Below are 10,000 nucleotides of genomic sequence, written 5' to 3'. Positions count from 1 at the left end.
TCCGGGGCAGTCCCCGTATGCCCCCGCCCGGTACTCCGGGGTACTCCGGGGTACACCTGATGTCCCTACGGGCGCGCGGGTTTAGACCCACCCTTCCTACCCGACCGTCCTCCTTAGGCCCGGTCTCCCTAGGCGACGATCCGGGATAGAACCCGTTCCCCCACCAGTACTCTGGGCCCGTGGCGGAACCCTTTGTGACGCGCCAGTGTTCCGCCTGCTGTCCCTACGGGCGCGCGGTGTTAGATCCCGGCCCCCCATCCTGACCCTCCAGGGTAGGCCCGGTATCCCTACCTGATGCTCCGGGGTAGGCCTGGCGTTGCTTCCCAGCGCTCTGGTGTAGTACCGGTACCCCCGCCCGGTACTCCGGGGCAGTACCCCTGCCCCCGCCCGGTACTCCGGGGTAGTACCCGTATACCGCCGCCCGGTACTCCGGGGCAGTACCCGTGAGCCCGCCCGGTACTCCGGGGTAGTACCCGTATACCCCCGCACGGTACTCCGGGGCAGTACCCGTATACCCCCGCCCGGTACCCCGGGGTAGTACCCGTGTACCCCCGTCAGTACTCCGGGGCAGTACCGGTACCCCCGCCCGGTACTCCGGGGAAGTACCCATATACCTCCACCCGTTCCTCCGGGGCAGTACCCGCATACCCCCGCCCGGTACTCCGGGGTAGTACCCGTATACCCCCGCCCGGTACTCCGGGGCAGTACCCGTGAGCCCGCCCGGTACTCCGGGGTAGTACCCGTATACCCCCGCCCGGTACTCTGGGGCAGTACCCGTGTACCCCCGTCAGTACTCTGGGGCAGTACCGGTACCCCCGCCCGGTACGCCGGGGGAAAAACTGCTGTCCCTACGGGCGCGCGAGTTTAGACCCAGCCTTCCTACCCGACCCTCCGCCTTACGCCCGGTGTCCCCAGGCGACGTTCCGGGATAGAACCCGTTCCCCCACCAGTACTCTGGGCCCGTGGCGGAACCCTTTGTGATGTGCCGGAGTTCTACCTGCTGTCCCTACGGGCACGCGGCGATGGATCCCGGCCCCCCATCCTGACCCTCCAGGGTAGGCCCGGCCACCCTACCTGACCCTCTGGGGTCAGCCCGGTATCCCTACCCGACGCTCCGGGGTAGGCCTGACGCCCCTACCTCATCCTCCGGGGTAGTACCCGTACCCCTACCGGTGCTCCGGGATACACCTGCTGTCCCTACAGGCGCTCCGGGGTAGGCCCGGCCACCCTACCTGACCCTCTGGGGTCAGCCCGGTGTCCCTACCCGACGCTCTGGGGTACGCCTGGCGCCCCTACCTCATGCTCCGGGGTAGTACCGGTACCCCTGCCGGTGCTCCGGGGTACACCTGCTGTCCCTACAGGCGCTCCGGGGTAGGCCCGGCCACCCTACCTGACCCTCTGGGGTCAGCCCGGTATCCCTACCCGACGCTCCGGGGTAGGCCTGGCGCCCCTACCTCATGCTCCGGGGTAGTACCGGTACCCCTACCGGTGCTCCGGGGTACACCTGCGGTCCCTACAGGCGCTCCGGGGTAGGCCCGGCCACCCTACCTGACCCTCTGGGGTCAGCCCGGTATCCCTACCCGACGCTCCGGGGTAGGCCTGGCGCCCCTTCCTCATCCTCCGGGGTAGTACCGGTACCCCTACCGGTGCTCCGGGGTACACCTGCGGTCCCTACAGGCGCTCCGGGGTAGGCCCGGCCACCCTACCTGACCCTCTGGCGTCAGCCCGGTGTCCCTACCCGACGCTCCGGGGTAGGCCTGGCGCCCATTCCTCATCCTCCGGGGTAGTACCGGTACCCCTACCGGTGCTCCGGGGTACACCTGCGGTCCCTACAGGCGCTCCGGGGTAGGCCCGGCCACCCTACCTGACCCTCTGGGGTCAGCCCGGTATCCCTACCCGACGCTCCGGGGTAGGCCTGGCGCCCCTACCTCATCCTCCGGGGTAGTACCGGTACCCCTGCCGGTGCTCCGGGATACCCCTGCTGTCCCTACAGGCGCTCCGGGGTAGGCCCGGCCACCCTACCTGACCCTCTGGGGTCAGCCCGGTGTCCCTACCCGACGCTCCGGGGTAGGCCTGGCGCCCCTTCCTCATCCTCCGGGGTAGTACCGGTACCCCTACCGGTGCTCCGGGGTACACCTGCGGTCCCTACAGGCGCTCCGGGGTAGGCCCGGCCACCCTACCTGACCCTCTGGGGTCAGCCCGGTATCCCTACCCGACGCTCCGGGGTAGGCCTGGCGCCCCTACCTCATCCTCCGGGGTAGTGCCGGTACCCCTGCCGGTGCTCCGGGGTACACCTGCGGTCCCTACAGGCGCTCCGGGGTAGGCCCGGCCACCCTACCTGACCCTCTGGGGTCAGCCCGGTATCCCTACCCGACGCTCCGGGGTAGGCCTGGCGCCCCTACCTCATCCTCCGGGGTAGTGCCGGTACCCCTACCGGTGCTGCGGGGTACACCTGCGGTCCCTACAGGCGCTCCGGGGTAGGCCCGGCCACCCTACCTGACCCTCTGGGGTCAGCCCGGTATCCCTACCCGACGCTCCGGGGTAGGCCTGGCGCCCCTACCTCATCCTCCGGGGTAGTGCCGGTACCCCTGCCGGTGCTCCGGGGTACACCTGCGGTCCCTACAGGCGCTCCGGGGTAGGCCCGGCCACCCTACCTGGCCCTCTGGGGTCAGCCCGGTATCCCTACCCGACGCTCCGGGGTAGGCCTGGCGCCCCTACCTCATGCTCCGGGGTAGTGCCGGTACCCCTACCGGTGCTCCGGGGTACACCTGCGGTCCCTACAGGCGCTCCGGGGTAGGCCCGGCCACCCTACCTGACCCTCTGGGGTCAGCCCGGTGTCCCTACCCGACGCTCCGGGGTAGGCCTGGCGCCCCTACCTCATCCTCCGGGGTAGTACCGGTACCCCTGCCGGTGCTCCGGGGTACACCTGCGGTCCCTACAGGCGCTCCGGGGTAGGCCCGGCCACCCTACCTGACCCTCTGGGGTCAGCCCGGTATCCCTACCCGACGCTCCGGGGTAGGCCTGGCGCCCCTACCTCATCCACCGGGGTATTGCCGGTACCCCTACCGGTGCTCCGGGGTACACCTGCGGTCCCTACAGGCGCTCCGGGGTAGGCCCGGCCACCCTACCTGACCCTCTGGGGTCAGCCCGGTATCCCTACCCGACGCTCCGGGGTAGGCCTGGCGCCCCTACCTCATCCTCCGGGGTAGTGCCGGTACCCCTGCCGGTGCTCCGGGGTACACCTGCGGTCCCTACAGGCGCTCCGGGGTAGGCCCGGCCACCCTACCTGACCCTCTGGGGTCAGCCCGGTATCCCTACCCGACGCTCCGGGGTAGGCCTGGCGCCCCTACCTCATCCACCGGGGTAGTGCCGGTACCCCTACCGGTGCTCCGGGGTACACCTGCGGTCCCTACAGGCGCTCCGGGGTAGGCCCGGCCACCCTACCTGACCCTCTGGGGTCAGCCCGGTATCCCTACCCGACGCTCCGGGGTAGGCCTGGCGCCCCTTCCTCATCCTCCGGGGTAGTGCCGGTACCCCTACCGGTGCTCCGGGGTACACCTGCTGTCCCTACAGGCGCTCCGGGGTAGGCCCGGCCACCCTACCTGACCCTCTGGGGTCAGCCCGGTATCCCTACCCGACGCTCCGGGGTAGGCCTGGCGCCCCTACCTCATCCTCCGGGGTAGTGCCGGTACCCCTGCCGGTGCTCCGGGGTACACCTGCGGTCCCTACAGGTGCTCCGGGGTAGGCCCGGCCACCCTACCTGACCCTCTGGGGTCAGCCCGGTATCCCTACCCGACGCTCCGGGGTAGGCCTGGCGCCCCTACCTCATCCTCCGGGGTAGTGCCGGTACCCCTACCGGTGCTCCGGGGTACACCTGCGGTCCCTACAGGCGCTCCGGGGTAGGCCCGGCCACCCTACCTGACCCTCTGGGGGTCAGCCCGGTATCCCTACCTGATGCTCCGGGGTAGTCCTGGCCTCCTTACCTGTGTCTCCGGGTAAACCTGGCCACGCTGCAGGGTCGGCCTGCACTCCCTGGCCGCGCTACGGGCCGGTCCTGATTAGTGTATTAAGACCGCTCCGCGATTCCACTTTCTTAAAATTTATTGTGTCTGACAGCTTGTCTTTTACCGCGCACGCAGGCAGGCAGGCAGGCAGGCACGCGTCAAAAACGTGAGAGCAAAGCGTTACCCGCAGTCGGTGTACTTTATCGGTAACGACTTCTTCGGGAAGAGGCGCCGACGCTGCTCTCTCGTCTCTGTACGAGTCGGTGGCCGTCCGGGTACCGCGTGGCACCGTTGGCGTGGGATCCGCTCCTAAACGAATACAGAAGAATCGATACGCTATGAATCGTCATCGATTGAAGTTATTAACAGTTGACGAGCGATGCTGGATTGTATCGTTTATGGAGCGTCACCTACCGACTGATTTAGCGCTACGCGGTAATACGCTTTCTGGCAGTTCCTTAAATAACAAAACTCATTCGTTCACGCACGCTAGGTGTGCGTCCCTTCGTTAATAGCCGGAGAAGGAATACGTACGTACGTACGTACCTACCAGCGGATCGTCACGGATTGAATGTGACTCGATTAGTAGTCACCAGTATTATAAATTACCGACTCCTAAAGTTTGATTGCGGCACTCCTTTAGGACCTTGCGACGCTCTTGGTTAACGTTAGCGTTCTCCGGCCCCTGCGTTATCGCGCATTAACTGTTCATTGGCCTCCGAGGGACGGCGGTCTCGCAGGCCTCTGAAGAAAGCCAGTCGGCTGCCTGACAAGCGGTCCCTGTGGCCGAGGCCGACTTAGCCGAGCATCCTCGGAGACGACGAGCTCGCGTGGCCGCCGTGCCGGCTGACCGGCCCACCCCGGGGCCGTTTCCCCCCCGCTCCCGTCGCCGAAGGAGCGCGCCCCCCGCCACCGCCTAAGGCCGCTGGGACCTTCCTCACCGCTCGAACGCATCCCGCCGGCGACGGAGCCGCTGATGCCCCTCTGTCGGAAGCGCGGCGCGCCTCTCCGGCAGCCCTGGCTGGGGCCCTGGAGCCCCAGGTCTCTGCCCAGGCCGAGGCACGCGGCTGCTGCTTTGCCAGGGACGGGTCCGACCGGGAGCCGAGCGCATCGCCCGTAGGCAGGCACGGGCGCAGGCCGGACGTCGAAGCGGCCGACCACCCGGGCTGTAACAGAGAAAGCGGCGTTAGCGACACCGTTACAAATCTTTCTCATTTCCACCTGCGTGCGCGCCCGCACCCCGCCAAAACAGGCCCCCGGCCCGAACGCCCACCGCCTGCTGCTGCAGCCGCTCACCCGCCCTTAGACACACGCACGCGCACGCACGCACTGCCCCCCCCCATTCGAGTCCCCGCCCCAAACACCTCCCGCCCGCCACCGCACCCACTCGCACGGGGCTACACACGTGCGCACCCCCCCCCCGCAACCGGCCCCCCCCAGCCCAAACCCTCCACCCGCTGCCCCGCTCACAGTCGTGCGCTCAAAACGCACACGCGCGCAGCCCCCCCCCCCCCCCCCCCCCCCGCCCGAAACAGGGCCCCGGGCCGACACCCCCCACCCCCGTCACCCCGGGCCCGCCGCTGCACGCACACACACACCGCCCCCCCGCCCTCCCGCCACGCAGTTCGCGCCGAGCCTGGCTGCCCCTGCTCCCCCCTTCCGCCACCAGGCTTGCCGCCCCCGGTGGTGGAAGGCGGGAGACTTTAGGACCCTGCGGCGTCCCTGCCGGCTCCGTGCCCGGGCGGGAGAGGGGAGCCCCCCCGGTGCCCTGCCGTCTCTAAACCCCAGCTGCCGAGTCCCTATCCTGCCGCACCCGTGGCCCCGCTCCCGCCTTTCTTTCTCAGCCAGCCACGCACTCGCCCTGCTCCACTCCCGCCCGCCCCCGCCGCGGGGGGAAAACTAAAGGACCGGGGGGGTGGGACGGGGACGGGGACGGGGGAGAGAAGTAAAAAAAATAAAACTCCAACCGATCCAAACAGAAGCCTTCTCCGAAAAGACACACCGTCCCCCCTCGCCAGCCTGCCTCTGCGCCAGGCTCCCCGCCTGCTCGCCAGCCGCTCTCGCCCTGCTCCACTCCCGCCCGCCCCCGCCGCGGGGGGAAAACTAAACGACCGGGGGGGGGGGGGACGGGGACGGGGACGGGGACGGGGGAGAGAAGTAAAAAAAATAAAACTCCAACCGATCCAAACAGAAGCCTTCTCCGAAAAGACACACCGTCCCCCCTCGCCAGCCTGCCTCTGCGCCAGGCTCCCCGCCTGCTCGCCAGCCGCTCTCGCCCTGCTCCATTCCTGCCCGCCCCCGCCGCGGGGGGAAAACTAAACGACCGGGGGGGGGGGGGACGGGGACGGGGACGGGGACGGGGGAGAGAAGTAAAAAAAATAAAACTCCAACCGATCCAAACAGAAGCCTTCTCCGAAAAGACACACCGTCCCCCCTCGCCAGCCTGCCTCTGCGCCAGGCTCCCCGCCTGCTCGCCAGCCGCTCTCGCCCTGCTCCACTCCTGCCCGCCCCCGCCGCGGGGGGAAAACTAAACGACCGGGGGGGGGGGGGACGGGGACGGGGACGGGGACGGGGGAGAGAAGTAAAAAAAATAAAACTCCAACCGATCCAAACAGAAGCCTTCTCCGAAAAGACACACCGTCCCCCCTCGCCAGCCTACCTCTGCGCCAGGCTCCCCGCCTGCTCGCCAGCCGCTCTCGCCCCCCCTCTTTTCTAGCCTCCTTTCCCCGCCGCTGCTGCCGCCGCGACTGAGCAGCAGACCGTTGCCGTGGCGGGAAACACCACAGTTTCCGGGGGCCCCGTTGCCGGGCTGCAGACCACCCCACCCAGCCACCCGCCCCCCAACCCCCCGTCTCCAGGGCGCCGGAAAGTCTGTGATCGGGTGGGGCCGGGGGAGGGGGGGGGGGGGGGGGCTGCACCTACTGGCCTGCAGGTCCGGGACTGCAGCGCGGGGAGGGAGGGGGAGCACACCGGTGCAGGGGTGCGTGTAGCTGTGTGTGCCTGCGTCGCGTTCTGTGTGTGTGTGTGTGTGTGTGTGTGCGCGCGCCTCTGAGCGCGCGTGTGTCACCGGGGGGGGGGGGGTGGCAGTGCCTGCAGGATCGCAGATATGTATTTTAAAGTATTTATTTTATGAAAAAAAAGGAAAACGTCAAAAAAACACCAAAAAAAACCAGGCGGGGGGGGGGAGAAAAATTAAAAACAACCCCCCAAAAAAAGCCCAAGACCGCAAAAACCAAAACCAAAAGTCGGCGAGCACCCAGCAGCGCCGGGACCCGAACCTGAACCTGGCAAGGGGCTACCAGTCCTGAAGGCACCCAGTGAACAGCGAACTCGCGCCGGGGAGCCGGGCAGTTTGTGCCGGGGGCTGCCACCTCTGCCCGGACCCCGCCGACAGAATATGGTTGGGGGGGGGGGGGGCAGCAGCGGAGCAGAGGGGCTGGCTGGTGTGGTGAAGCTGGCAAGTGCCTGGCAGCCACCGGCTCGGAATAGGTGCGTGCACGTGCATGAGAACGACGAGGGTGGGGGGGGGGTGTGTGTGTGTCAGGAAACAAAAATTATTTTGAAAACTGGTTGTCGTTAATATTGTATTAATATTTCCCGCCGGAATCAATAAAGGTGAAATAACTCTTGCATCAGACAGTACGTTTAAACGTGCTCCCTTGGTGTAGAAGTGGTTCAAACTCGGGAAGGGGAGGGGGAAAGAAATGCCGTCCGGGAGAACCGGGAGAGGGTGGCCCTTTTAATCAGATTTGCTAAAATCTCAAAAGAAAGAAAAAAAAAAAAAAACCGAAAAAAACGAACCAAAAACAGGCGCACCTGCCCCCCCCGCCCCCCCCCGCCCAAGGGGCACCGAACGGCTGCCAGGTCTACCCGGCTCCGCGGGCGGCCGCCAGGTCTACCCGGCTCCGGAGGCCGGCGCGGCCGCCGGCGGCGCCCGGAGGACGCGGGGTGTCGCTGCCGCAGCGGCCGGTGAAAAGGGCCGCCAGGTCTACCCGGCTCCGCGGGCGGCCGCCAGGTCTACCCGGCTCCGGAGGCCGGCGCGGCCGCCGGCGGCGCCCGGAGGACGCGGGGTGTCGCTGCCGCAGCGGCCGGTGAAAAGGGCCGCCAGGTCTACCCGGCTCCGCGGGCGGCCGCCAGGTCTACCCGGCTCCGGAGGCCGGCGCGGCCGCCGGCGGCGCCCGGAGGACGCGGGGTGTCGCTGCCGCAGCGGCCGGTGAAAAGGGCCGCCAGGTCTACCCGGCTCCGCGGGCGGCCGCCAGGTCTACCCGGCTCCGGAGGCCGGCGCGGCCGCCGGCGGCGCCCGGAGGACGCGGGGTGTCGCTGCCGCAGCGGCCGGTGAAAAGGGCTGCCAGGTCTACCCGGCTCCGCGGGCGGCCGCCAGGTCTACCCGGCTCCGGAGGCCGGCGCGGCCGCCGGCGGCGCCCGGAGGACGCGGGGTGTCGCTGCCGCAGCGGCCGGTGAAAAGAGCCGCCAGGTCTACCCGGCTCCGCGGGCGGCCGCCAGGTCTACCCGGCTCCGGAGGCCGGCGCGGCCGCCGGCGGCGCCCGGAGGACGCGGGGTGTCGCTGCCGCAGCGGCCGGTGAAAAGAGCCGCCAGGTCTACCCGGCTCCGCGGGCGGCCGCCAGGTCTACCCGGCTCCGGAGGCCGGCGCGGCCGCCGGCGGCGCCCGGAGGACGCGGGGTGTCGCTGCCGCAGCGGCCGGTGAAAAGAGCCGCCAGGTCTACCCGGCTCCGGCGGGACTTAGCCGCATTTCGGGGGCGGGGAGGTAGACCTGATAGCCCCGCCACTTTCTCGGAGCTGGCCAAGGGGTCGCTGTTTTTCGCTGCCTCCAGTTACGTCATCGTAAAAGTCGGTGTCATTGGCGGGTCTCCCCGGTGGGCAGGGACGGCACTCTTGGAGCCGGCCGGGGGCGGGGACGTGATCTCCCGTACTATAGGAGGTAGTGGTGACTCGTGCACGGAGCAGCGCTAGTGAGCGGCTGCAAGGCTTACGGCTCAGCCGGCGAAGTGGAGCGCTGGGCGGCCGTTGTGGTGGTGGTTTTGCCTGGTGGTTCGGCTCGTTTTCTGTCTGTTCGGCCGGTTGGTCTCTCCCGGTGTTTTCCAAGTAAGCCAGCCGGGCGCCTGCGAGGGTCTGGCAGGCTGGCGGTGGCTGTTGACCCGAGTGGTGCGAGAGGTGCAAAGGTGGATTCCGCAGGGCATAGCCCGGTGGCCGGCGGCGGCCACCGGCACTCGAACGCTGGAAGACCGGGTGGAGCCGAGCCTGCCTCGGCTTTCCCCCGGCCCCGGAGGGCCCGATGATGGCAAAGGTGGAGCGCTGGTATATGCGAGGGCAGCTGCCCGTGAGCATCCAGCCCGCCGCGGCTGCCGCCGCCTCCTGAGGGCCTGGTGATGGGCGGGCGAGGTGGCGGCACCTCGTCCTTTGACTCTGGCCTTAAGCTGGAGCGGGCAGAGCGGCAGCCGGTCCCGGTGGCTGGCAGCCGGATGCAGACGGCTGGGGGTTCTCGTGCGTGCCGCAGCTTCCCCCCAGCCCCCGAGGGCCCGATGATGGCACAGGTGAGAGGCCGCAGCGCCTCGTCCTGTTTTTGCCGGCATGAGCCACGCGTGGGCGGCCTGTGGTGTCCGGCCTGCCCCGGCTTGCCTGGTTGCAGGAGGGCTCGGTGGAAAGGTCTGCAGCGCTGTACCGGGTTTAGAGGTGGCGGCACCTCATCGCGTTTTCTCCGGCCTTAAGCTGGAGCCCATGCACGAATTGGGCAGAGTGCAAGCGGCAGCCGGTCCCGGTGGCTGGCAGCCGGATGCAGACGGCTGGGGGTTCTCGTGCGTGCCGCAGCTTCCCCCCAGCCCCCGAGGGCCCGATGATGGCACAGGTGAGAGGCCGCAGCGCCTCGTCCTGTTTCTGCCGGCATGAGCCACGCGTGGGCGGCCTGTGGTGTCCGGCCTGCCCCGGCTTGCCTGGTTGCAGGAGGGCTCGGTGGAAAGGTCTGCAGCGCTGTACCGGGT

Source organism: Buteo buteo, unplaced genomic scaffold, assembly GCF_964188355.1.
Source record: "Buteo buteo unplaced genomic scaffold, bButBut1.hap1.1 HAP1_SCAFFOLD_260, whole genome shotgun sequence".
In the NCBI taxonomy this organism is placed as follows: Eukaryota; Metazoa; Chordata; class Aves; order Accipitriformes; family Accipitridae; genus Buteo; species Buteo buteo.
This window is presented reverse-complemented; position numbering follows the sequence as displayed.